General features: G+C 40.1%; 1 protein-coding gene across 5 annotated transcripts in view; it reads right to left on the bottom strand.

Annotated features, from left to right (window-relative positions):
- Nucleotides 1-26774, bottom strand: part of rfx3 (regulatory factor X, 3 (influences HLA class II expression)) — a 337954-nt gene that overhangs the window by 244906 nt on the left and 66274 nt on the right. The window contains exon 1 of one of the 5 annotated variants that reach the window (XM_080188702.1): nucleotides 14298-14397. The exons of the other annotated variants lie outside the window; for them this stretch is intronic. The gene's annotated coding sequence lies outside the window, so the exon portion shown is untranslated. Of the gene's footprint in view, nucleotides 1-14297; nucleotides 14398-26774 lie in introns of those variants that run through there. 5 annotated transcript variants of the gene reach the window in all.

The following is a 26774-nucleotide window of genomic DNA, read 5'->3' as shown; positions in this document are numbered from 1 at the left end:
GGATAACCTCAAATTCACCAAGGATAGAATGTGGGAGATCAACCAGGAGTGCGTTGGAATAGTCAAGTCTAGAGGTAACAAAGGCAGAAGGAATTCAATAGATAAGTTGAAATAGGAGTGAAATGGATGTTGCTACTGGGGCAGTCTTAGTGATAACTTGACTGTGGAAACTCAGCTTGGGATCATATGCAGCACCCATTTGCCAACAGACTGCTTTAATCGCATATTGTAGGCAGGGAACGAGGATGAAATCAGTAACCTGAAATCACATTTGGAACGTGGCCTGAAAATAATGGCTTTGATCTCCCCAATAGAATAACCGATAGAAATTTCCATTAAGGAATATAGGAACTGACATTTCAGGGCTCACATACAAGAATCTTTAAAAGTTAGAGGACATGTTGATAAGTTTATTTTATTAGAAAAGCATGGGGGGTGGGGAGAGGGGAGATGATTCTCAAATAAAAAATTGGCAGTTGATAACTGAAAATACTGAGGCACCTCAACCATAGCACTGATGTCAGAGCCTGCCTGATGTAATTTTCAGCAGGCCTCTAATTAGGTGAGCAGCATGCTTGCATGAAACAGCTGGGAAACTGCTCAAATACCAAATTGGCGTTGTACGACTTTGATTGCAATTTTCAGAATCAAATGCATAGTATGCACCTCTATTTATGCTTGGTCCATTTGTACAAGGTACTGTGTAGCCTAGTCTGCAGTCAACAAAAAAAGCATTAAGCAAACTCCAGCAACTTAAGATTCCATCAAGATCTGACCTCCCACCTAGGTCAGTATGGGAGTCAGGCAATTTCCTGCCCTCCAAGAACCAGTGAACAGCAGTAGGTTGCCCAATACAGTATCCACAGCATTTAAAAAAATGGCTCAATCCTCAAAATTATTCCACAAGCAGGTGGGTGGAAAGGGTGGGCAGATCAATCGTCTTTTTCTTTGTTGACATTGGGCATCGCTTGAAAATAACCTTTATGCAGGCCTAGGTAAATAACAAACCCAACTTGCATTTTTAATAGCTATTTGGAAGTTAGGAAGCTCACCAAAGCTATTTTACAAGAATGTAAAACAAAAATTAACACCAAGCCCAAAAAAATTAATAGGAAGAATAATTAACAGCCTGGTCAAAAAAGTAGCTTGTAATTAATGTCTTAAGAAACAAAAGAATGGTGGAGAGATGAAGAGGTTTATGCAAGCATTTCCAGAGCTTAGATTCTGTTTGACTGAAGGAATTGTTGCTATTAATTACATAAAAGGAGTGATGATTGCATAAGATGGAGTTGGATGTAGAAATCTCAGATAATTTTGGGGCTGAATGAGATTACAGGGATGATAAGATGTGAGACAATGAAGAACTTTGAATGTGATGGTGAAACTTTAAAATTGGAAGCACTGAGATCCTGGGGGCCAATGTAGGTCAGCTATTGCAAGGGGTGGGGCAGAGGAATGGTGGATGAGATATAAGGTGTAGAATACTGGAAGAGTTTAAATGAGCTCAAAGTTGTTACAGTGATACATAGCTTCCTTCCCGATCAATTGCTCATGATATTTTCTGCTGGCTGCCTGGAGGCATATAGTAGTCCACTAATGGCCACTCAAATAAACCACCCATGAATGTTCCCAAGGGAGTCTTTCTCCCCTTTCTACAGAGTCTGGTATATTATGCATCTCTTCAAATGATGTAGGTTTGATTGAGAACTGCATAAAATTGTCCCTCCATTGTCCCACATAATGATTTTCTAAATTGCAGGACTGCCATCTGCATCCTTCATGAGTGTTTATTTATCCAAGGACCCATAATTCTCAATGGATTCCTTCTATTTTGTCAAAGATAGGTTTATTATTTAAATGAAGCACATCATACCCATTAAAAATTTCACAAGCTCAATATTTGATAATGAGTTTCCAACAGATTTTATTTCCATCTTCTTATGCCAAGTTCAAAGGATCGCTTCTCACCACTGATGCCTGAATGAAGATGGTCACTACAAGTTTTTCCTGTCTCTAAACTACCAAGGTATACACCAAACTACAAGTAAAAACTGGGTGTATAGATAGGGGAAGAAATCTTGTATTGTGCTTTTAAAAATAGTTTAAGCCAATTCTATCTAATTTCTAAAATAAGGCTGAAACAACTGGAAACCACTCTTAAAACAGTTATGCAGATATTTTCAAAGAGAGATGCAGCTAGCTAAGACCCTTAAATACTACCTCTTCACTCTTGCCTTAGTGACTCAAGTTAGATTCTAGAAAACACCAACTGAAACGCTCCAAAGTAACTCATGGTATCACATAATTTTAAATATTGTGGTACTCTCAAATCCTCAACCACTTTAACTAGCTTTGAAGTTATGCTTTCAATCATTCATGCCTCAAAAATACAAATCTCAGGAATCTTAACATACATCGCAGGACTGTTAATTGATTAAGTAGGTTTTACAACCTTTTCATTTGACATTTTCATTACGTATGGAAGGTTCCTCATGTTAAAAATAATTTTGTTGTGAATATAGAGTGCCAGAAACATTTTTTAACCCCTAAAAATGATATGTTTTATGAGTTTCAAGCAGAATAAAAGCACTGAGAATTGTTTACTGTATTACTATGGCATTGCCAACTCAAACCTGTAAGCGATCTATGCTCCTCATATTGATATACTAAGCATAGTTGCTATGGGAGATCCAATGTTCTATCACTGCTGGAGTCAGTTGCTATGCAACACAAAGAATGTACTACAGAACTAAATATTACTGATGGGTCCTTGTGTTCAATTTTCCTCATAAATATTACAGAGGAGAGATCCCAATCAATGTGTTGGTTTTTCCCATGCAATTCACCTCAAATTGATGCAACTCATGAAAAAGATTACTGAATTTAAGTGCAAACAATATCCACACAAATCAAGTTTCTGCAGTCTTTTACACTGGCTTAAAAAGTCATACCAGAAACAGGCTTGACCTACACATCTGGCCATACCCTCATGATATCAAATATTGGGAATGACCATTGAACATTACAGTGCAGTATAGACCCTTCGGCCCTTGATGTTGCGCCGACCTGTGAAGCCAACCTAAAGCCCATCTAATCTACACTATTGCAATATCATCCATATGATCATCCAATGATCATTTAAATGCCCTTAATGTTAGCGAATCCACGACTGTTGCAGGCAGGGCATTCCATGCCCTTACTACCCTCTGAGTAAAGAACTTACCTCTGACAGCTGATTTATATCTATCAGCCCTCAATTTAAAGCTATGTCCCCTCATGCTAGCCATCTCCATGCAAGAAAAAGGTTCACACTGTCCACCCTATCTAATCCTCTAATCATCTTATATGCCTCTATTAAGTCACCTCTTAGCCTTCTTCTCTAACAAAAACAGCATCAAGTCCCTCAGCCTTTCCTCATAAGACCTTCCCACCATACCAGGCAATATCCTGGTGAATCTCCTCTGCACCCTTTCCTATGCTTCCACATCCTTCCTATAATGCAGCAACCAGAACTATCTGCAATACTCCAAGTGCGGCATCACCAGAGTTTTGTACAGCTGCAACATGACCTCATGGCTCCTAAATTCAATCCCTCTATCAATAAAAGCTAACACACCTTCTTAACAATCCTATCAACCTGGGTGCCAACTTTCAGGGATCTATGCACATGAACACCGAGATCTCTCTGCTCAAACACACTATCAAGTAACTTACCATTAGCCCACTACTCTGTATTCCTGTTACTCCTTCCAAAATGAATCACTTCACACTTTTCCGCATTAAACTCCATTTGCCACCTCTCAGCCCAGCTCTGCAGCTTATCTATATCCCTCCGTAATCTGCAACATCCTTCCGCACTGTCCACAACTCCACTGACTTGAGTGTCATCTGCAAATTTACTAACCCATCCTTCTATGCACTCATCCAGGTCATTTATAAAAATGACAAACAGCAGTGGCCCCAAAACAGATCCTTGCAATACACCACTAAAAACTGAACTCCAGGATGAACATTTCCCATCAATCACCGCCCTCTGTCTTCTTGCAGCTAGCCAATTTCTGATCCAAACCACTAAATCACCCTCAATGTCACTAATGGCATTCATGATGTACAGATGCTGGCGTTGGACTGGGGTAAGCACAATAAGAAGTTTCACAACACCAGGTTAAAGTCCAACCAGTTTATTTGATAGTAATCCCACAAGCTTTCGGAAACAGTGTTCCTTCGTCAGGTGTGTGGAAGGTTCTGATCAGAGAATGGCATATAAAGTCACACACAGTTTACACAATACTGATTAGAATGCAAGTCTTTACAGCTAACCTGCTATTCAAGTCTCACAGATGCAGACAATGTGAGTGGAGATAGCATTAGCATAGGTTAAAGAGATGTGTATTGCCTCCAGACAGGACAGTAAGTGAGATTTTGCAAGCCCAGGCAAATCATAGGGGTTACAGATAGTGCAACATGAACCCAAGATCCCGGTTGAGGCCGTCCTCACATGTGCGGAACTTGGCTATCAGTCTCTGCTCAGCAACTCTGCGCTGTCGTATGTCGTGAAGGCTGCCTTAGGGAACGCTTACCCGAAGATCAGAGGCCGAATGCCCGTGACCACTGAAGTGTTCGCCAACAGGAAGGGAACAGTCTTGCCTGGTAATTGTCGAGCGATATTCGTTCATCCGTTGTTGTAACATCTGCATGGTCTCCCCAACGTACCATGCTTCGGGACATCCTTTCCAGCAGCGTATTAGGTAGACAACGTTGGCCGAGTTGCAAGAGTACATGCCGTGTACCTAGTGGATGGTGTTCTCATGTGAATGATGTCATCCATGTTAATGATCCGGCATGTCTTGCAGAGGTTGCTGTGGCAGGGTTATGTAGGAACACAAGTTCCTGCATAAATTCCTGTTGTATATTTTACATCCTAGGGTTATGCAGAGTTGACAAACCAACTTGTGTGTGTAGGAACTTCGTTTACAATAGTTTTTGTTTTAAATGTCTCCTCCATGTTTCCTCATGCTTTCAGCAACTTTTTCAGATCATTTACATTTTTTTTTTGATTTCACACCCAGGCTTAACTAATCAAGCACAGTGAGCATGAATAAGAAACAAATTCATCATCAAACACAGAACAACTAGACACCATAGTTCGAGAGTCACAGAGATGTACAGCATAGAAACAGGCCCATCGGCCCAACTCACCCATTCCAATCGGATTTCCTCAACTGAACTAGTCCAATTTGCCTGTGTTTGGTCTATATCCCTCTGAACCTTTCCCATCCATGTACCTGTCCAAATGTGTGTAAAATGTTGTATTCATACCCACCTCCACCACCTCCTCTGGTAGTTCATTCCCTATACATACCACCCTGTGTGTGAAAAAGTTGTCCCTCAGGTCCCTTTTAAATCGTTCCTCCTCACCTTAAACTTATATCCTCTAGTTTTGGACTCTAGTTGTAACAAAGCTATAATAACATAAAAAATAGGAGGAGTAGGCCATTAAGCCCCTCAACCCTGCTCCACCATTCATTATCATGGCTGATCGTCCAATTTAACAGCCCAAGAGCTATATCTAACTCACTAAAAACAAACAATGTTTTGGCCTCAACTGCTTTCTGTAGTAGCAAATCCCACAGGCTTACCATTCTGAGTGAAATCCTAAAAGATTTACCCCATATCTTTAGACTATGACCTCTGGTTCTAGACACCCCCACCATCAGGAACATGCTTCCTGCATCTACCCTATTTAGTCCTGTTAGAATTTTATAGGTTTATAGGAGATTTCCCATCAATCTTCTGAACTCCAGTGGATATAATCCTAACCGACTCAATCCCCTCAGACTTCAGTCCCAACATTCCAATCTTCTCTGCACTCCCTCTACACAAGAATATCCTTCCTCAGATAAGGAGATAAAAATTGCACACAATATTCCAGGTGTGGCCTTGCCAAGGCCCTGTATAATTGCAGCAAGATATCCCTGCTCCTGTACTTGAATCCTCTCACTATGAAGGCTAGCATAACATTTGCCTTCTTTGCTGCCTGCTACACCAACATGCTTACGTTCAGTCACTAATATAAAAGGACATTCAGGCCCCATTGCACATTCCCCTCTCTTAATTTATAGCCATTCAGATAATAATGTCTTCCTGTTTTTGCTACCAGAGTGGATAACCTCATGTTTATCCACATTATACTGCAATTCCATGCACTTGCCCACTTACTCAGCTTGTCCAAATCATTCTGAAGCATCTCTGCATTCTCCTCACAGCTCACTCTTCACCCAGCTTTGAGTCATCTGCAAATTTTGAGATATTAAATTTAGTTCCCTCATCCTAATCATTAATATATATTGTGAATAGCTGGGGTCCTAGCACCAATCTAACACCCAACTAGTCATTGCCTGCCATTTGGAAAATGACCCTTTATTTGTACTATTTGTTTCCTGTCTACTAACCATTTTACTATCCATCTTAATACAAAATCCTCAATCCATGTGCTTTAATTTTACATGCTAATCTCTTATATGAGGCTTTGTTTGAAGGATCAAATAAACTACAGCACTGGTTTTTCCCTCATCAAGTCTAAGTTACTGTTTTGAAATTCTGCCAATCATGCTGGTTCACAGCAGATTTTGCATTTGACAATATGCAAGTCAAGATTAAGCAGAAACTCGAGAGAAAATATAATTTCTTGAAATGGGCACACTTTGCACCTGGACTCTCATCTTCACCCAAAGCAACAACTCCACACCTATTCCCTGAGGTTCACAAGGATTTACTATATCTACTGGTGAATTTCTCATCATTCTCACCATATGTAGAGAAAATATCATAAAGGTGTGCAGGGTTGAAGGAGGCTACCCAGATAGGAAAGAAAGAGCTCATTGAGTAACTGGAAAGTAAAAATTATGGTTTTAAAATTGATGCATTGTTAGATCAAGGGTCAATGTAGGTCAACAAGTGCAGGGGTGAACAAGACTTGGATTAGATTAGGATATGGGCTGCAGAGCTTTGGATGAGTGTAGGTTTATGTAGGTATGAAGTTGTCAAGCCAATCAGGAGAATATTGCAAAGGTCAATTCTAGTGATAACAAAGGCATGCATCACAGAGACAAACGTAACAAGAAAATATAGATGAAAGCTAAATACTGCATACGCTGGAAATCTTAAACTAGAAAACATAAAAAACTCCCAGAAGGGCTGCCAATATCTATGGAGAATGAAACACAGATAAGGTTTCAAGTCCAATATGATTCCTCTTCAGACTACCATTAGGAATGGAAAGTTGGAGAAAGGGTGCAGGTTTGCAAGGACAGCAGGGTTAAGAGTGGGTTGATGGCAAATTTGATGACATAGAACTATAGCTGGAGAAAGGGAACCATAACAATATCAGACTTATTTCATAAGGTTTACACATGGCAATTTGTTTAAATCTTGAAATGGCATTTAGACACCAGGATAATAGGTCAACTGAGCACAGCATTTCGTTTTTATTTCAGTGTGCAAATATTGTATTAATTTAAAAAAATTCTCCTTTTCTACTATGAAGTGTGATTAAGACATTCATAGAGTCAGGGAGGTTTACAGCATGGAAACAGGCCCAACTTGTCCATGGCTCCCTTTTTTTAAAATCCCTAAGCTAATCCCAATTGCCCGCATTTGGCCCACATCCCTCTATACCCATCTTACCCATGTAACTGTCTAAATGCTTTTAAAAAGACAAAATTGCACCCACCTCTACTACTACCTCTGGCAGCTTGTTCCAGGCACTCACCACCCTCTGCGTGAAAAAATTGGCCCTCTGGATACTTTTTTATCTCTCCCCTCTCACCTTAAACCTATGCCCTCTAGTTTTAGACTCCCCTACCTTTGGGAAAAGATATTGACTATCTAGCTGATCTGTGCCCCTCATTATTTTACAGGCCTCTATAAGATCATCCCTCAGCCTCCTACGCTCCAGAGAAAAAAGTCCCAGTCCGGCCAGCCTTTCCTCATAACTCAAACCATCAAGTACTGGTAGCATCCTAGTAAATCTTTCCTGCACTCTTTCTAGTTTAGTAATATCCTTTCTATAATAGGGTGATCAGAACTGCACACAGTATTCCAAGTGTGGCCTTACCAATATCTTATACAACTTCAACAAGACATTCCAACTTCTGTATTCAATGTTCTGACTAATGAAACCAAGCATGCCGAATGCCTTCTTCGTCACTCCGTCCACCTGAGACTCCACTTCCAAGGAGCTATGAACACATACCCTTAGGTCTCTTTGTTCTGTAACTCTCCCCAGTACCTTACCATTAACTGAGTAAGTCCTGCCCTGGTTCAATCTACCAAAATGCATCACCTTGCATTTATCTGAATTAAACTCAATCTGCCATTTGTCAGCCCATTGGCCCAACTGATTAAGATCCCATTGCAATCGGAGATAACTTTCTTCACAGTCCACTATGCCATCAATCTTGGTGTCATCTGCAAACTTATTAACCAAGCCTCCTATATTCTCATCCAAATAATTAATATAGATAACAAATAACAGTGGACCCAGCACTGATCCCTGAGGCATGGTCAACTAACTCCTGGGACTCTGTGATTAGTGCTTTAAAACAGGCTATTTTGGAACGTTTTAAGAAAAGCCAGTTTGTTCTGCTGATCTCTGCTGGGTATTCTTCCCTGCCCCCTTCTGATTGAGATCAGAGTTCATTATGCAAAAAAATCTTAGGTATGAAATCACTTATAGTATAACATGAATCATTGAATTCTCGTGTCAAAGTGAACGTTGGAAATAAGAATTTTAAAAATTACCCATGGGGATTAGGTTTATATTCTGCTCATTTCACACCATGAGTATGGCAATGAAATGAGTGCCCTTATAGTATTTACCTATGCTGCAGCAGCAAGCTGCATTTACATAGAGCTGTTAAAATTTTAATTCCAGGCAAATGTACGGAAGACACGCACAGCCAAAAAAAACACAGCTTAGAACAAATGACCAAAGTCTTGGTCAAAAAGATGAGAGGAGAAAGAGGTCATGAGGTGGCAGTGCAAGTGAATCCTGCAGGAAACTAAATCTAGTGCCAAACCATGGGGCCAATGTATGTACCACCAAAGGTGGGGAAAAACAAAAGGGACCAAAGAAGGCTGAACCAGAGAGATGGAGTGATCAACATGTGAGTTTGCCCTAATTGCAAAATATGTTCCTTGCATTTCAGTGATCTGACTGGGCATTATCTCATGGCAGTTTATAAGACTTTGCTGCTTCTGAGACTTCTTTTGCAAATTAGTTGCTGTTTTCCTTCAAAAAAAAGCACTGAAGAACTGTTGGTTGTAAAGGGCTTTGGGAGATTCTCTAGTCATAAAAGGTGCTGTATAAGTTCAAGCTCCTTCATTTAGGTCACCATTCCTTTGGCTTTCTTACTATTATTCAGCATTGGTTGGAGATCTTATGCCAACAAATTTTTCATCTCTCAGCTTCAGCATTAGCTATTTCAACACAATTTATGGCATGTGTACTGCATTTTTTCATTTCTGTTTGAGATTAGAACATAAGAACATAAGAAATAGGAGCAGGAGTAGGCCACCTAGCCCTTCGAGCCTGCCCCGCCATTCAATAAGATCATGGCTGATCTGAAGTGGATCAGTTCCACTTTCCCGCTTTCTCCCCATAACCATTAATTCCCTTGTCTATCAGAAACCTATCTACCCGTGACTTAAATATATTTAGCGAGGTAGCCTCCACCACTTCAACAGGCAGAGAATTCCAGAGATTCACCACCCTTTGAGTGAAGAAGTTCCTCCTCAACTCCGATCTAAACTGCCCCCCCACCCCCTGCTCTTATCTTGAGGCTGTGCCCTCTAGTCCTGAGATTAATGGATGTTATTGCCTGTCTGTTTTATTCCCCTTCTTAACATTAGCCTTTTTCCTATAATAGTGACACCTTTTCAGTGTCTACTGACTCCTTTGTAACCACTGTCAATACTTTACAAGTCTCCTCCCTGGTCTCACAGCGCCTGGGTAAAAATACCATTTAACTTTTGAGAATCTTGGCCTGTCCAAGACCCATTTACATCACAGACATTAATTTTGCCTGTTTACAAATGATGTATTGCCAGTGACTTCATTCCATGTCACTACTCACAAGTAATTGTTTCTTGTGCTCATTCTCTATCCCCAAAGAACCAAGCAATATTACAAAGGTAATGGTAAGTAGCCCTGCTGACACCCCAGAGCAAAAACAGATCAATTCCCGAAATTCAGTCTTCCAATGGCATCTCTGCTGAACTGATCACTTTACTGAGTCCTAAAACTAACTGACCCAATGTCCCTCTACTGTTGCAGATTTTCTTCGCCAAGAGTTTAAAGTCCTGTTCTCTCTCTCTCTGATACACACTGAAAACCTCTCTCCTTTCCCGTGTCTGTCATTGAATCACTGCCACTAAGCAACTGTAAAGTTTTTCTACTTTGTTTCTTTTTTTCAGAATCATTCAACTTTCAACCTCTTTTAACCCATCCCTTTAACTTTGGGGTGGTAAGACCTTATTAAAAATGTATATATACAAATAAAACCTAAAGACATGAAAGATTTTAGTCACAAATCTATCCTACCTGGCACCAAGGTTCATAAACAAAACCTAAAAAACTAAAACTGTTTGTACCTTTCCACCCTTTTTGAAGAAAGGTGTGATATTTACATCCTGCAGTCCTCTGGCACCACCCAAGTGTAAGGAAGACTGAAAAATTACAGCAATGCCTCTGCAATTTCAAATTTTACTTCCATCAGTATCCTTGGATGCATCTCATCCAACCTTGCTGTTTGATTAACTTGTATAAACAGCCTATCCGATATCTCCTCCTTGTTATTTTTCAACCCTTCTAATAGTGTTTGAAGTACCTCCTCTTCCACCATGACAGAAGTAGCATATTTTCCTTTGATAAAGACAGGTACAAAGTATTAATTTAAAGTATTCTGCCTCCATGCAGAAATGCCCTTTTCAATCCCACTTCTCCTTTTGCCACCGTTTTACTATTTAGATGCCTATAGTAGGCTTTTGGATTCCCCTTTTACGTTAGCTGCCAGTAACTTTTGAAAACTAAATTGTGTTCTTATTTATGCTGATCTCATAATCTGTAGATTTACTGAGGTTAACCTGGTTCATGCGCAGTAGAGATGACTAACAAGATTAGTTCATCGTGTAGCTTTCTTCCCCGCTATATCAACTTAATTAAAAGCCCTACATTCCCTGATATTGGGCTATGCTAGCACCTTCTTTTTCCTCATTCCATCTTTACCAATGCCCTGAATGTTATATATTCTCCCATCCTGTGGCGTGAAGCCTGGAATGAAAACAGTCAACCTATTACTAAAGAGGAGGTATATAATAACATTATTGAACTTTTCTTAAACCCAATTAGTGAAAACATTCTCGAGGTATCAAGCAGCGCTAGCAGGTGCTCAGCACCAAGTGACATTTTTAGTTCCTCAGTGCGATCTGCATCAGTGAATCCTTGACATTATCCAATGCCAACAGGGCCTGCTGTTCATTGTTGCTGTCAAGCCCTCAGCAGCATTTGGTGGTAGAGAGTATTTAGCAATAACTGATTGGGTCTGGTTGAATCCTTTAGGTTTACATGCTTATATTCCAAGCTTTAAACAAGCACTCCTTACACAGATATTTCATGAAGCTAATGTAAAAACTGCAGTATTACATTTTAGGAAACCTTTGTGAGCATAAGGGCTTTATCATTACATTATACAGTTTTAAAGCACATGGCAGGTTCTTATACTGACATGAAGACCCAATTCACAGTGATGTTTATGGTGCATTCTAGAGGACTGGCACTGTGACTGACCTCTCAATGTTTACACTGCTAGATTCAATTCTTCTTTCCCAATGGCAAACTTGCAGATTCAAGACGGTCTAATATAGAATTGCAAATGTTAAAAGTGGGCACATGTAGTTGAACTTAGTCAAGCTAACAAGAATTTAATGTATTTTATATGTTTTTTGTGTACCCTGCCTAATAAGGCAGTCCTATACATCGACATTTCTCCAGAGGCTTGTCAAGTGCTACCGGTTAACTAGTTGACACTGATAAAGTTCAGTTCCCAGGAAGCACAAAAAGAAAAATTCTGGACTAGCTTGCTTTTAGATTAGAATGTTCTGATGTTCAACGTCTGCCTACTCTAACCTATTCTCTTGGAAAGACTGAACACTTGTTCCAATTTCAGTAATGAGAAGTCTGAGGCAAGGAACAATGAATACAACCTTTAGTTGATGAATAAGCAAAGAGCAGCATGGTGCTTCATACGGCATGAGCAGAGGAGACCACTCACTGCATCCCAATTTGCATCCCCATCATCACATTTCACATGCAGGCAATTTCTCAAATAAATGAAACTGGGCTTTACTGCACTGCAGGGCGGAAACGTGTACAACATATACAGCAACGTTATTTCTCAGCAATCCAGTCCAGCTGAAAGTCCAACTAATTTTGTAGCGATTACTTCAAGATATAAATTTTTTAGTGATTGTGTCAGCATTACAAAAGCATATTTCCAAAAAATAATTATATACTATGGGTGTGCTGGCATAATTATCACTGTTCCTGTGGTTTGGATCATGATAAAATGTTCTATTTCTGAATGTTACCATAGAATTATGCTCTTGAATGCATAAGCTCCTAGCCATCTTCCTAACCTTTTTTGATTTCAAAGTTACCAATCTGAACAAAATCATTATGTTAATGTAATTTGATTGTAATATGAAGAGAGAGAGTAAGAGAGTTCAGGTAGTGCTAATATATTAATACAGATTAATAACATATACCTTCAAGTGCCGTATCATCGAAATGTGAAAAAAAAAATCTCGGCTGGAAAGAATCTTGGGGATATCCAATCCACCTTCCTGCTATCCTAGTAATTTATTTAGAAACAGAGCTTCCCAAACCTGACCTTTAACGAGAATATAGCTGATCTGTGATCTAACACCATGTATCCGACTTTGGCCAACATCCTTTTCTACTTTTGGTTAACAAAAATCCATTACTCTAAGGATTAAAATTTAACAACTGAACTATCATCGATTGCTGTTTGCGAATGAGGTCCAAACTTCTACCATCTTTTGCATGAGAAGTATTTTCTAACTCATTCCTGAAAGGTCTGGCTGCAATTTTTAGACTTGTGTCTAAGAACCAGTATCTCTTCTACTCCCAATCAATGCCTTTAATATTCTAACCAAATCTTCGCTCCATCTTATAAATTCCAGCAATTTCAACCCTATTTTGAGCTTGGGAGAAGGAGAGGTTTAAGAATCTGAAGGGGTTTGACCACATTGATGCTGAAAGGATGTTTCTCCTTGTGGGGAGTTCCAAAGTAAGGGATTCCTCACTTAGAACCGTGATAAAGAGGAATTTTCTACAGGGTTGTTGCCCTTTCAACTTCATCAATTCACAGAGAGCAGTGAAGGCTGGATTATTGAATATATTCAAAGGCAAATTTGATCTACAAAGCATCCAAATGTTCAGGAAGCAGGCAAGAAAGTGGGCTTAATGCCTCAATCATTACTGAACATCAGAGCAGGTTCATGGGGCCGAATGGGTTGCACCTGTTCCTATTTCTTCTATCCCTATATTCTAAGTTTCTCTAATAATTAATATCAGCAGAGGAGAAGTATCTTAAGTTTATCACATTTTTTTAGCCCCTTGCTCCCTCTATTTCTGGTTTGCAACGTGTTGATTACTGTGTGGACAGACATAAATATTTGTTCAATGTTTCCACCATTTTCTCATTCAGCGTGCTAATTTCTCCCAAACCTGCCTCGTTGGTAGAACCGGAGACAACTGAAGTCACCTTAGGAGGTCGGGGGCAAGAGGAGTGGTGCCCCTTGGACAATGCCAGCCTGACATCCAGGCACTGCCCACCAGGCAGTGTCAGAGGGATGGGGCGAGGCGGGGGGGAAATCACTGCACCATGGAAGCTGGCTATATGCAATAGGGGCTATAAGGGCTGTGCAACAGGTGTCTGTGGCTGAGAGCAGGGAAACCTGCACGTGTTCAGTGGTGCCCTCTACTGTTATCAGCCAGTTTTCTGCTGATGTAAGTCCTTCCCTCCCCTACAAGCGGAAATCCAATTTCAGGATTTTTAAAAAATGCTCTTCAAATAGCAGATTTGGACTCGCTGAAAAAACAGATCCAAAACTCTCCTGTGTTCATGCTCATTCTGGACTTAGAATTTTTTCACAACATTACACTTAACTCACACAAAGTTTAGATGCAGAAGGTGGTGAAACAATACCATTACAATTCATGATTGAATTGTCTCCATTTCTTTTGAGGTAGGCCTGTATTTCTTAGATGCGTTGATGCTTCAGTTGAAGTGAAGGTTTTGTAAACAGAGAATTTTCAGCGAGTCGTGAGCCTTCTGGTCACCAAATGTAGAAGTTAGCTCTCAACTGAACTCGAAGTTGGAACAGGTTGGGGAGAGTCCTTCTTGCTCTTTCGCACTATTGCTGTTCATTATCTTAGCTGCTAAAATATATCACAGTTGGTCTCATGGCTTTCTGATGGAACTATCAATGCAGAACAGCTTCTTGCGGTTATTTTAAAAGCAGACAACAAAATGGCCTTTTTCCAAAAAGGGGTGGCAGGTTGATTATCTTACGCTGTTGTTTGATAGCTTAAAGTTCAGATTTGTCTAATGTACATTGACCAAGTTTTTTCAGTCCCACCATGGTGGGACCCACCTCAGAGGGTGCAGTACGCCAGCAAAAAGTCCATTCACCTTAAGCCGGAAGGTAAAAACAGCACTTCCCTTTCACTCTGCACCAAATTCCCATTCTCATCACGTGTCCAAGTCTACTGTTTACAATGCACTCCATTTATGGCATCTCCTGCAATCATTCTGTATTTGCCAATAAATATATGCTCTTTGAATCCATACACAAGTTATAAGTGCTCACTCAGCTTCCTGCTCAAAGTAATTACCCACTGTTCAGGCAATCATACAGCTGCTGTGCTTCACTTCAAGAACTGACCAACTTGATCTTTAAGAGATCCAAGCTATTTCGCCTGTTAATATTCCTTGGTATACTGGAGGCGTGAATAAATTCCCCTCTTTTCCACTCTTGATGGTTATAACAGAGTTTGAATTTTTTTTAAAAAAGTGATATTTTTTCCCCAATTCAATGCTTATTTGACTGTATGTGCAGCTACATGAAGAAATAAGTCAGCCACGTCTTGAGTTAACAAGGAAGAAGTCAGCTTTCCTGCTAAAAGCTCATTCTGGTAAACATATAAAACATATAAAAACTCATCCCGAATCCTGCAGCTAACACTCACACACCCATATGCATCTAGTTAGATGGATCACTTTAACTGCCGTAACATGCCAGCCTCATCTCATCTATCACCAAAACCCCCATTTATACATTTGTTTTCCCTAAACTCAACAAGCCCAATCCTGTCCTGACTGGTCTCCCACCCACTACCCTCCACAAATTCAACTCCTCTTGAACTCTTTGGAGGCAATTATTTTTCAAACAAAAACAAACTTCCTATCCACTCTCAGCCTTAATTCACCAACTTGTTCAATTGTCTTTCTAAGCCATAGGTATATGTGATGACAGCATAGATAGGCCATGCACATGTTTTTGTCCAGATTTCCACTGTTCCACTGTTGCATTACAGTAGCCCATCTTGGAGTAACCATTGCCACATTTTTTGCTCTCAATTCAGTCAATTATTTTAAAGTTTAACAATCAAATTCTAATGTTTACTTAAGGAATAAAAAAATTAAAAACAATTGTCTTAAAGGAGAGCTGAGGGCACATGATATGGAATTAACTAACTGGGTCCACTGAAATAGTTATAATTATTGTATTTTGAACATTTTTGAAAAATACAATACATTGTGATTTATAAGGACTGTACTGCAACCTGTCACAGTCCTGAGTAGTCCCACTCGTTCTGCTGTGGACCTGTACATGTTATACGCTCCCTCGAAGATCATATGACAACGTTAATTCGGTACCGAATTAAAGGTCTTGATGTTGTAGCCGATTATGATAGGGGCATTTAAGCAGTGAAGGGAACTGATCCCCAGGGTATTTTTAAAAATCAGAATGCAGCACTTCCATTTAATTTTCATCCATAGCTGACACTAAACTCAAAGTCTGCTTGCACTTCAATTTTATTAATAACAATATACTTGATTTTCTATAAATCAGTTAATTTGAAAAATTGTGTAGTATTTTCCACATACTGCAAATAGTTACCTAAGGATATTGACAAATTTGGAAAAATAGTTCAGATCCAACAATGCCAATCTATCAAGGAACCAATGCAAGTTATACATTCAGATAAACATTGCTACCATCCAGTAAAAAGGACAGACTTTCAACCAGGGTAACAATATGTCAAAAATCTCAAGACAGGTCTACCATAAGTTGCCCCATTTAAAATCATTTTGCTTTAACTTCAGCTCAAAAATTATCGAACTCGAGTCTGAGCTTTTAGACATTGTGGCACATCAGGGAGGGGCAAGTTATCTGGAGGCTGTGTTTCAGGAGCCAGTCACACCCTTTAGATTAACTGCCTTATATTCTCAGTGGTCAGAGACAGGAGGCTGTGATGTTATGTGAGGCAGGTAGAGGGATCCAAGAGATAGCACTTCAGGAGCCTCAGCCCCTGCCTTTGTCCAGCAGGTCTGCGATTCTTACTCCATGGGGACAGAATCAGGGACCACAGGGAGGATAAGCAAACTGACCATGGCACTGTGGTTCACAGAGGTGTTCAGGATGGGACTGTGGAGAGACATTCCGTAGTCATAAGAACATAAGAACTAGGAGCAGACGTAGGCCATCTGGCCCCTCAAGTGTGCTCCACCATTCAAAAAAATCATAGTTGATCTTTTTGTGGACTCAGCTCCACTTACCTGCCCGCTCACCATAGCCCTTAATTCCTTTACTGTTCAAAGATTTATCTATCCTTGCCGTAAAAACATTCAATGAGGTAGCATCAACTGCTTCACTGGGCAGGGAATTCCACAGATTCACAACCCTTCGTGTGAAGAAGCTCCTCCTCAACTCAGTCCTACATTTTTTTCCCTTTATTTTGAGACTATACCCCCTAGTTCTAGTTTAGGTTAAGAGGTGACTTAATAGAGGCACATAAGATGATCAGAGGATTAGATAGGGTGGACAGTGAGAGCCTTTTTCCTCGGATGGAGATGGCTATCAAGTGGGGACATAGCTTTAAATTGAGGGGTGATAGATACAGGACAGATGTCAGAGGTAGGTTCATTACTCAGAAAGTAGTAAGAGCGTGGAATGCCCTGCCTGCAACAGTAGTGGACTTGCCAACATTAAGGGCATTTAAATGGTCATTGGATAAACATATGGATGATATTGGAATAGTGTAGGTTAGATGGGCTTTAGATTGGTTTCACAGGTCAGTGCAACATAGAAGGCCAAAGGGCCTGTACTGTGCTGTAATATTCTATGTTCTAGTTTCACCCGCCAGTGGAAACAACTTCCCTGCTTCTATCTTATCTACTCCCTTCATAATCTTATACGTTTCTATAAGATCTCCCCTCATTCTTCTGAATTCCAATGAGTATAGCCCCAGTCTACTCAGTCTCTCCTCATAAGCCTCATGGTTCACATAGGTACAAACGATGTAGGTAGAATGAGGAAGGCTCCAACTGGGCAATTTAAGGAGTTAGGCACTAAATTAAAGAACCTTCAAGGTTATAATTTCTGGATTATTATGGAGCCATATGTAAACTGGCAACAGGTACGTAAAATTAGAGAGAAGTGGGACGACCTTCATCTGAACTGTGCTGGGACCAGAGTTCTTGCGAACTGTTTAACGAGGGAAGGGGAGGGATCTTTAAACTGAACAGTGGGGATTAGGGTTCAATTGCATACAAAATTAGGAAGCCAAAGAAGGTAGGAGTGCAGTTAATTATGAATCTGAGTGTCATCAGAAAGCAAAAGGTAGTTACAGATCATATGAAAGTCATATTACATCAAGGACTCATAAAAGAGAAACTGGATAATAAAACAAACTTAAAGGCTTTGTATCTGAATGCACAAAACATTCAGATTAAAATTAATGAGTTAATAGCACAAATAGAGACAAATGGGTATGACGTAGTGGCGATTGCTGAATGAGACATGTTTGCAGAGAAACCAGGTTTGAGAACTGAATGTTCAAGGGTACTCAATATTTCGGAAGGATGGGCAGGAAGAAAAAGGAAGTGGTGCAGCTTTTTAGTTAAGGAAGAGATCAGTGCAAGAGTGAGAAATGATATAGGCACTGGAGTCAAAGACAGAATCAATCTGGGTGGAAGTAAGAAATAGCAAAGTGGGAGAAATCTAAAGATCCCCAAACAGTAGCTTTGCAATGAGAGATAGTATAAACCAAGAAATACTGAGGGCTTGAAAGAAAGATTTTGGCAATAATTATGGATGGCTATAACATGTAGATTGACTGGCACAATCAGAACCTTGCACACACCTGACGAAGGAACACCGTTTCCGAAAGCTTGTGGGATTATATCAACTAAACTGGTTGGACTTAAACCTGGTGTTGTCAGACTCCTTACTGTGTTTACCCTAGTCTGGCGCCAGCATCTCTACATCACATTCAAATTGGCACAGGTAGCCTTGAGGAAGATTCATTGAATGTATTAGAAATTGTTTTTGGGAGCAATATGTTGTGAAAACAACCAGGAAGCAGGCTATTCTAGGTTGGTATTACGTATTTGAGGTAGGGCTAATAAATGACTCATAGTTTCAGTGCGATTATAGCATGCTAGAATTTCAAATTCAGTTTGATGGTGGGGAACTAGCATTCTGGAGTCAAGCAAAGGAAATTAAATAGGCATGAGGACAAATCTGTCCCTATGGACTGGGCAGGAAGACTAAAAGGTAGGACAGTTGATGAGAAGTGGCAGATACTGAAGGAGATTTTCAAGTCCTCCCAACGAAAATATACCCGAAAGGAAGAACAGTGGTGCGAGGCAGGAAAGCAAGGAAGTTAAGGATAACAAAGAAAAAAAACTAAGACATACGATATTGCAAAGGTCAGTAGCATGGAAGATTGGAAAGCTTTTAAAGATCAACAAAGGATCGCTAAAAAAGTAATAAAAAAGCAAGGATAAATTATGACAGAAAACTAGCACAAAATATAAAAATGGACAGTAAAAGCTTCTATAAACTATATAAAGAGGAAGAGAGTGGCTAAAATGAATGTTAGTCCCTTGGAAGTTGAGGCTGGGAAGTTAATAGTGGGGAATGCAGAAATAGCTGAGACATTAAATCAACATTTTGCCTCAGTTTCCACGATGAAAGACAAGCATACCATCCCAATAGTAACAGAAAATGCAGAGGTTATAGAAAGAAAGGAACTTAGAACTATCGCTAGGGAAAGAAGTACCGAGTACACTCAGATTCAACTCAGAGTAAACTCCCCGGCCCTACACTCAACCCTGGAACACCTAGATAACAAAGACACCAATGTCAGACTCTGACTCGTGACTACAGCTCAGCCTTCAATACTATTATTCCTACAAAACTCATCTCCAAAATCTGTGGCCTGGAGTTCAGCTCCTCCCTCTGCAACTGGATCCTAGACTTCCTAACCCACAGACCGCAATCAGTAAAGGTAAGCAATAACAACACTTCCACGATCATCCTCAACACCAGTGCCCCACAAGACTCTGTCCTCAGCCACAAACTATACACCTTATATACCTATGACTGTGTGGCCAAACTCCCCTCCAACTTGATTTTCAATATTGCTTTTGGCACCACGTAGTAGGTCAGATTGCGAACAACGAGAAAACAAAGTGCAGGAATGAGATAGAGAATCTGGTGAACTGGTGCGACGACAATAATCTCTCCCTTAACATCAACAAAATAAAAGAGATAGTCACCGACTTCAGGAAGCATAGTGGAGAACGTGCCCCTGTGTACATCAATGGGGACGAAATGGAAACGGTCGCGAGCTTCAGGTTTCTAGGTGTCCAGATCACCAATCTATCCTGGTCCTCCATGTCAATGCTACAGTTAAGGAAGCCCATCAATGCCTCTACTTTCTCAGGAGGCTAAGGAAATTTAGCATGTCTGCTATGACTCTTACCACACTTTACAGATGCACCGTAGAAAGCATTCTTTCTAGTTATATCACAGCTTGGTGTGGCTCCTGCTCTAAGACCGCAAAAAACTACAAAGGGTCATGAACAAAGCCCAGTCCATCAAGCAAACCAGCCTCCCATCCCCTGACTCTCTATACTTCCCACTGTCTCAGAAAAGCAGCCAACATAATCAAAGACCCTACGCATCCTGGACATGGTATCTTCCACCTTCTTTCATCAGAAAAAAAGTTTAAGGACACGTACCAACTGACTCAAGAACAGCTTCTACCCTGCTGCCCTTAAGACTTTTGAACAGGCTTATCTCACATTAAGGTGATCTTTCTCTACACCCGAGCTGTGACTGTAACACTACATTCAGCACTCTCTCCTTTCCTTTTCCATGTACAGTATGCTTTGTCAGTATAGCGCACAAGAAACAGTACTTTTGAGTGTATACTAGTACATGTGACAATAATAAATCAAATCAAAACTATTGGGATCAAGGGCAGGCAAGTCCCTAGGGCCTGACAGCCTGCATGCTAGGGTCTTAAAAGAAGTGACAATGGATCCATGGGTTATAATGTTCCAAAATTCCTTGGCTGTGGAAATGGTTTTGGTGGATAGGAAAAATGCTTATGTAACACACTTGATCAAAAAGAGAGGGAGGCAAAATGTAATAGACTACAGGCCAATTAGTTTACCATCTGTTGTTGGGAAATTGTTAGAATCCACTATAAAGGAAGTAATAACAGGACATTTAGAAAGTCAAAATGCAATCCATCAGGGTCAGCACAGTTTTTATGGAGGGTAAGTTATAATTAACCAAATATGACTTTTTGCTCAAATTCTTCGAATATGTAACAAGCAAGGTGGGTAATGGGGATTCAATAAGATGCCACACAAAAAGCTAATACACAAAGTTAGTTCACATGGGATATGGGATAATTTATTGGCTTGGATAGAGGATTGGCTAACGAACAAAAAGCAAAGAGTCAGGATAAATGAGTCTTTTGCTGGTTTGCAAGATGCAACTAGTGGGGGTGCTACAGGCTTTGGCCCTTGGACCCCATGTACTTAAAATCTATATTCATGACTTGAATAGTAGGTACCATGGCCAAGTTGCAACAATGAAATAACAAATTTACAAATGGATATTGATAGGTTAAATGAATACAGAATAATTTAGCAGATGGAATTTAACATAGATAAGTGTGAGGTTATCCATTTTGATAGAAAAATTACAAATACTAATTATCTAAACCATAAAATCCCAACAGTGCAGAAAGAGGCCATTTGGCCCATCGGGTCTGCACCAACAACAATCCACCTAGGCTCTATTCCTGTCACCTCACATATAAACCCTGTTATCCCTCTAACCTACACATCCCAGGACAGTAACTGGCAATTTAGCATGGCCAATCTACTCATCTCGCACATCTTTGGAGTGTGGGAAAAAACCGGAGCACCCGGAGGAAACTCATGCAGACAAGGGGAGAATGTGCTAACTCTGCACAGTGATCAACTTCTGAGTGCTTTGGTGCAGAGGGATCTGGGTGTTCATGAATTGCAGAAAACTAGTCTGCAGGTACAGCAGGTAATATGGAAGACAAATAGAATCTTGGCATTTATTGCTAAAGGTATATAAAATATTGAACTATTGCTGCTACTGTACAAAATATTAGTGAGAACACACTTCAAATATTGTGTACAGTTTTGGTTCCCTTACTTGAAGAGGGATGTATTTGCATTGAAGGCAGTTCAGAGGAGGTTTACTAGATTCACTGTACAAATTTTGAGGGGGGGCGGGGGGGGGGGGGGGGGGGGGGCGGCGGTAGTGGTGGTGGTTGTCTTCTGAAGAGACATTGGGCAATTTAGGCCTATACTCCCTGGAGTTTAGAACAGGAGATCTAATTAGATATACAAGGATTGAGATAAGGTGGATTGACAAAGTAATGTGGAGAGGAGTTTCATCTTGTATGGCAATCTAGAACAAAACTTAAGTTTTAGGACAAAGGGCGGCTGATTTAAAACAGATGAGGAGAATTACTTCTCTCAAAGGCTTGTGAGTATATAGAACTCACTACTCCAGAGGGTGTTATATGCCAGGACACTTGAGTAAATTTGATCATAATGAATGGTGGAGCAGGCTTGAAGGGCCAAATTACCTACTTCTGGTACTACGTCTTATGACAGAGCAGGTTCAAAGGGTTGAATAGCCTACTCCTGCTCCTAAGTCCAATATTCTTACATGATTGTGATTCAACAGCTCATTCTAAGGGTGTGGTTATATTGGACACCATGGTCACTGCCCACTGATCCCAGCTAAAAGGTTAGCAGGTGAAGCACAGTTCCCACAGTCACTTTGGCTGTTTAGGCTGGAGGCAAGATTTCTGTCCCTCAGAGACATGACGTCTTGCCTCAGCAAATCAAAGGTTGGTGGCTGTCCACGTAAAGTAATGCTGGCAGGAGAAGTGGCCTTGTCAGTAATGCACACTGGTGTTGAGGAAGTGAGCTGCAATGGATCAGAACTTTGTAAGTGCATGGAAGTCGATGTGAGAAATCAATGAAGGAGTCTGGGAGCCAGGTTCCAGAAAGCATAAGAGGAAGGCAACCTCAGGTAGTGTTATAACTTAAGTGATCCCTCTGCTGGGCCTGGAGGCAAATTGAGTGGATCTGCTCAGAATCAGCCCTCAAAGGGAAACCTGCTGGACTGGCTACTTGATGTAGACCTCTCCCACCATCAGTTAAATCTTGCTGATAGTGGAATGATGTCCTTAATTGGGCATTGCTGTTGGTTGCACTGATGAGTGGAGGAGACAGGCTGCCTTCAAACCTTCCGATAGGGGAGCATTAAGTCTCGTCCCATGTCTTTCTCGACTAATTTAGTGGAAATAAAAATCAGCAAAGATGCAAAACATACCATCAATTCACTATCACCCATTTTATATCTTTGAACAAAATCTAAATAACCTTTTTTGTTTTATGCCAAATGTTAAACTTTTTAAAGAAAATTTAAATTAGTATATGAAAACACATCGTGTCACTTTCTTCCTCCACTTTACATGCTTTCTTTCTAAAGTTTATATATATTGGCCTTGGCTCAGTGGTAGAACACTCACTCAAGCATCAGTAGGTCCAAGGTTCTGGTACCATTCCAAAAACTTCAGCATATAACCCTTGCTGATTCTTCTGTGGAATTGCTACACTATCAGAAATGCCATCCTTCAGATAAGCCTATTTAATTTTTATTAATGTATTAGTTTTTATTGTTATTTTGTTCTATTTGTACAAAAAGGTTAAATGACATTGGTTTTACAAAGGACTGTCTTGCGTGGTTCATGAACTACCTTTCTAACCAAATCTATTTTTTTTTGTTTTTATTCCAATTCAATCAAATCAAGTCCAATTCAGAGTCTCAACAAGTTGAGACATTTCCGATCCAAGCTGACAAGACAGGGCTCTCACCTCCCGTCTTGGGCTTGATCTACATGATCCAAGCTGATTGGAGTAGGCATAGCTCCTGCTCCAAGGCTTAATCTCATACACATCTTAGCCAAAAGGCCGAGATGCCGCTTTTAAAAATTGCTTCAAATGAAGCTGAAATGTAACCGAACGAATTCAAACAAACGCAGCATGTTGACACTACACTTGATTTTAGCCAAAAGGCCGAGAACAGTATGTTAAATCAAACAGGCCTGATTCTGGCCCTCTTACAATTAAATAGAGGGCTATTTTAGGCCCTGTTCTTTTTTTTATATAAACAACATGGCTCAAGCAACAAAGAACTCTTTTATCCATCTGTACGCAAGCAGCACAATCTTATATTCTATAGGCTTTCCTTTGTTTTCTCAAAATTTACAACTTTGTTTTGCTAATATACATTGGTCTTCACCTTCTGTTGAACTCAACTGAAATGAAATTTATTTGGCTAAGATCAAGTGTAGTATTGACATTTTGGGCTTGGTTGAAGTCATTAGGTTACATTTTAGCTTCATTTGAAGCAATTGCTAAAAGCGGCATCTCGGCCTTTTGGCTAAGATGCAAATAAGATCAAGCCTTGGAGCAGGAGCAATGCCTACTCCAATCAGCTTGGATCACGTAGATCAAGCCCAAGACAGGAGATGAGAGCCCTGTCTCGTCAGCTTGGATCGGCAATGTCTCAACTTGTTGAGACTCTGAATTGGACTTGATTGGGTTGAATTGGAAAAACAAAATAGGAAAAAGTCTTAATCTACCTGTGATGAAGTTTCAACACTTCATAACTTTGAACTGGAACAAATTTCCATTTATAAATATCACAGAATCTGGCTGAACAATGCTTTGAGTTTTGATTCCCAAATTGACATTTTACAAGCTACGGCCAAGTCTAGATTTGGTTTTCTATATTGCAATAAGTCCTGCTTCATTCACTCTACCAGATACACCATAGTTCAGATGTCTATCCTGCCCATTCCTGATTACGATGACCTCATATGTAAAATGGCCTCCAAAACCTCAATGTGTCAAGTTAGACTCCTCTTTCATTCTGCAAATAGATTTGTGACTGCTGTCCCTTTTCACATTCATCACTGTGATCTGTACTCCCTGATTAATTGGCCCTTATTGCACAAAAGGTGCCAACTCCACAAGGTTCTGTTAATTTATCAAACCTTGCTAGGGGAAACATCTGCCTATTTGAAAAGCTTGGTACATTTTACTGTCTCTTATCATGAGCTTGATCAAACTGGTCACTCCAAGTAATTCATTTCAGTTTGGGCTTCCATGATTGAAACAAGATACAACGAAGCTGAAGCTAATTTGAGTTAAATTTAAGTGGATGCTTCTCACCGAAAGGTTAAGGCTCTGTTGACTGATATTTGTACTTGCTAACTTGCCAATTAAATTGCATTACTGTATAATTTCTGTTGCTGTAACGTTAGCCTCTTGGCTACATCACTATTGTAAATGAGAATTGGTTTTCAATTGGCTGAATAAAGACTAAATTTAAAAAATAAAGAAAAGCAGGGAAGATTTTTTGGTGTCTTGTCAATATTTATCCCTTGACCAATTTTACTAAACAGTTTTGCTATTTGTGGTATCCTACTGTACACAAATCGTATGCCATGTTTTCTTACATTATAAGTCATTACTTTTCACTCGTTACCAAGTATTTTGGGACATCCTAGATAGATGCTAGTGCATTCTTTTCAAACAGACATTCAGAAACTACAACCATTATTAAGTAATCAATAGTTTTTCCTTCTTGCATACACCAGCAGAGAAACATTCATTTTATCAAAAATACTCAATATAAACTTCACCTAAATAAAGCTTTACACTCCAGTTTTTCTTCAACCAATTCTGAAAAATGACTAAAACAGCATATCACCAGAAACAGAGGGGGCTAGTTGTTGCTTTAGCATTTCAAGGCTTGTCACAGGTTTTGGATTTCTAAAGCTACATCAGATATTTTCTTGAGTTCAGCAGTCACTATCACCCACATTCACAACCATTACCTTCTCTGCCAAACGTGTACAACGAATGATAGTAAGGAAAGCGTGTTCTCATTCCATAAAGCAGCTGCTTGTATGCACTGTGTGATGCCATCTGAATTATCCCTACTTTACAGATGGTTGAATAAAAATTCTAACAAGTCAAACCACAGGTTTCAAAATCTTAACTAGTTTCTTTACAGTAGATACATGAACAAATAATAGCGGTTTTACATGGTGATATATTTACCCTACACTCTTCAGTGCTTTAAACAAAGATACCATTTTCTTTCTACCTAAATATAGGGACCAGAATTCAGTGATACCAAACTGTAATCTGCTCATGACCTCATCAATGGTCCAAATTTTGTGGTCAGTGATGAAGTGACAGCACTCATTCCTGGCACTGAAGAAAGCTGCCCACAAAGCCAAGTTCCACACACATGAGGACGATCTCAACAGGGATCTTGGCTATCATGTCGCACTATCTGTAACCCCCATGACTTGCCTGGGTTTGCAAAACCTCACTTACTGTACTGTCTGGAGACAATACACATCTCTTTAACCTGTGCTCGGTGCTCCTTCCACTCACATTGTTAGCCACTTTGAGACTTGAATAACAGGTTAGGTGTAAAGATTCTCATTCTAATCAGTAATCTGTAAACTGCCTGTGCTGTTATATGCACTGAGGTGGGTATGCCGGCGTTGGACTGGCGTAAACACAGTAAAAAGTCTGACAACACCAGGTTTTAGTCCAACCGATTTATTTGATAATAGACTCACAAGCTTTCGAGGTTTCCCTCTTCGTCAGGTGAATGGAGAGTTCAGGCCTCAGACAGAGCATATAAAGCACAGACAGTTTTAGAGATTACTGATTAGAATGCGAATCCTTACACCTAACCTGCTGTTCAAGACCTGAAGTGGCTGACAATGTAAGTGGAAGGAGCACTGATCACAGGTTAAAGAGATGTGTATTGTCTCCAGACAGTACAGTAAGTGAGGTTTTGCAAACCCAGGCAAGTCACGGGGGTTACAGATAGTGCGACATGTCTAAACGACATGTGTGACAGTAATCTCTAAACTGTCTGTGCTTTATATGCTCTGTCTGAGGCCAGAACTCTCCATTCACCTGACGAAGAGGGAAACCTCGAAAGCTTGTGAGTCTATT

This window comes from Carcharhinus amblyrhynchos, chromosome 5 (assembly GCF_965287045.1).
Source record: "Carcharhinus amblyrhynchos chromosome 5, sCarAmb.v2.hapA, whole genome shotgun sequence".
Lineage (NCBI taxonomy): Eukaryota > Metazoa > Chordata > Chondrichthyes > Carcharhiniformes > Carcharhinidae > Carcharhinus > Carcharhinus amblyrhynchos.
This window is presented reverse-complemented; position numbering and strand designations above follow the sequence as displayed.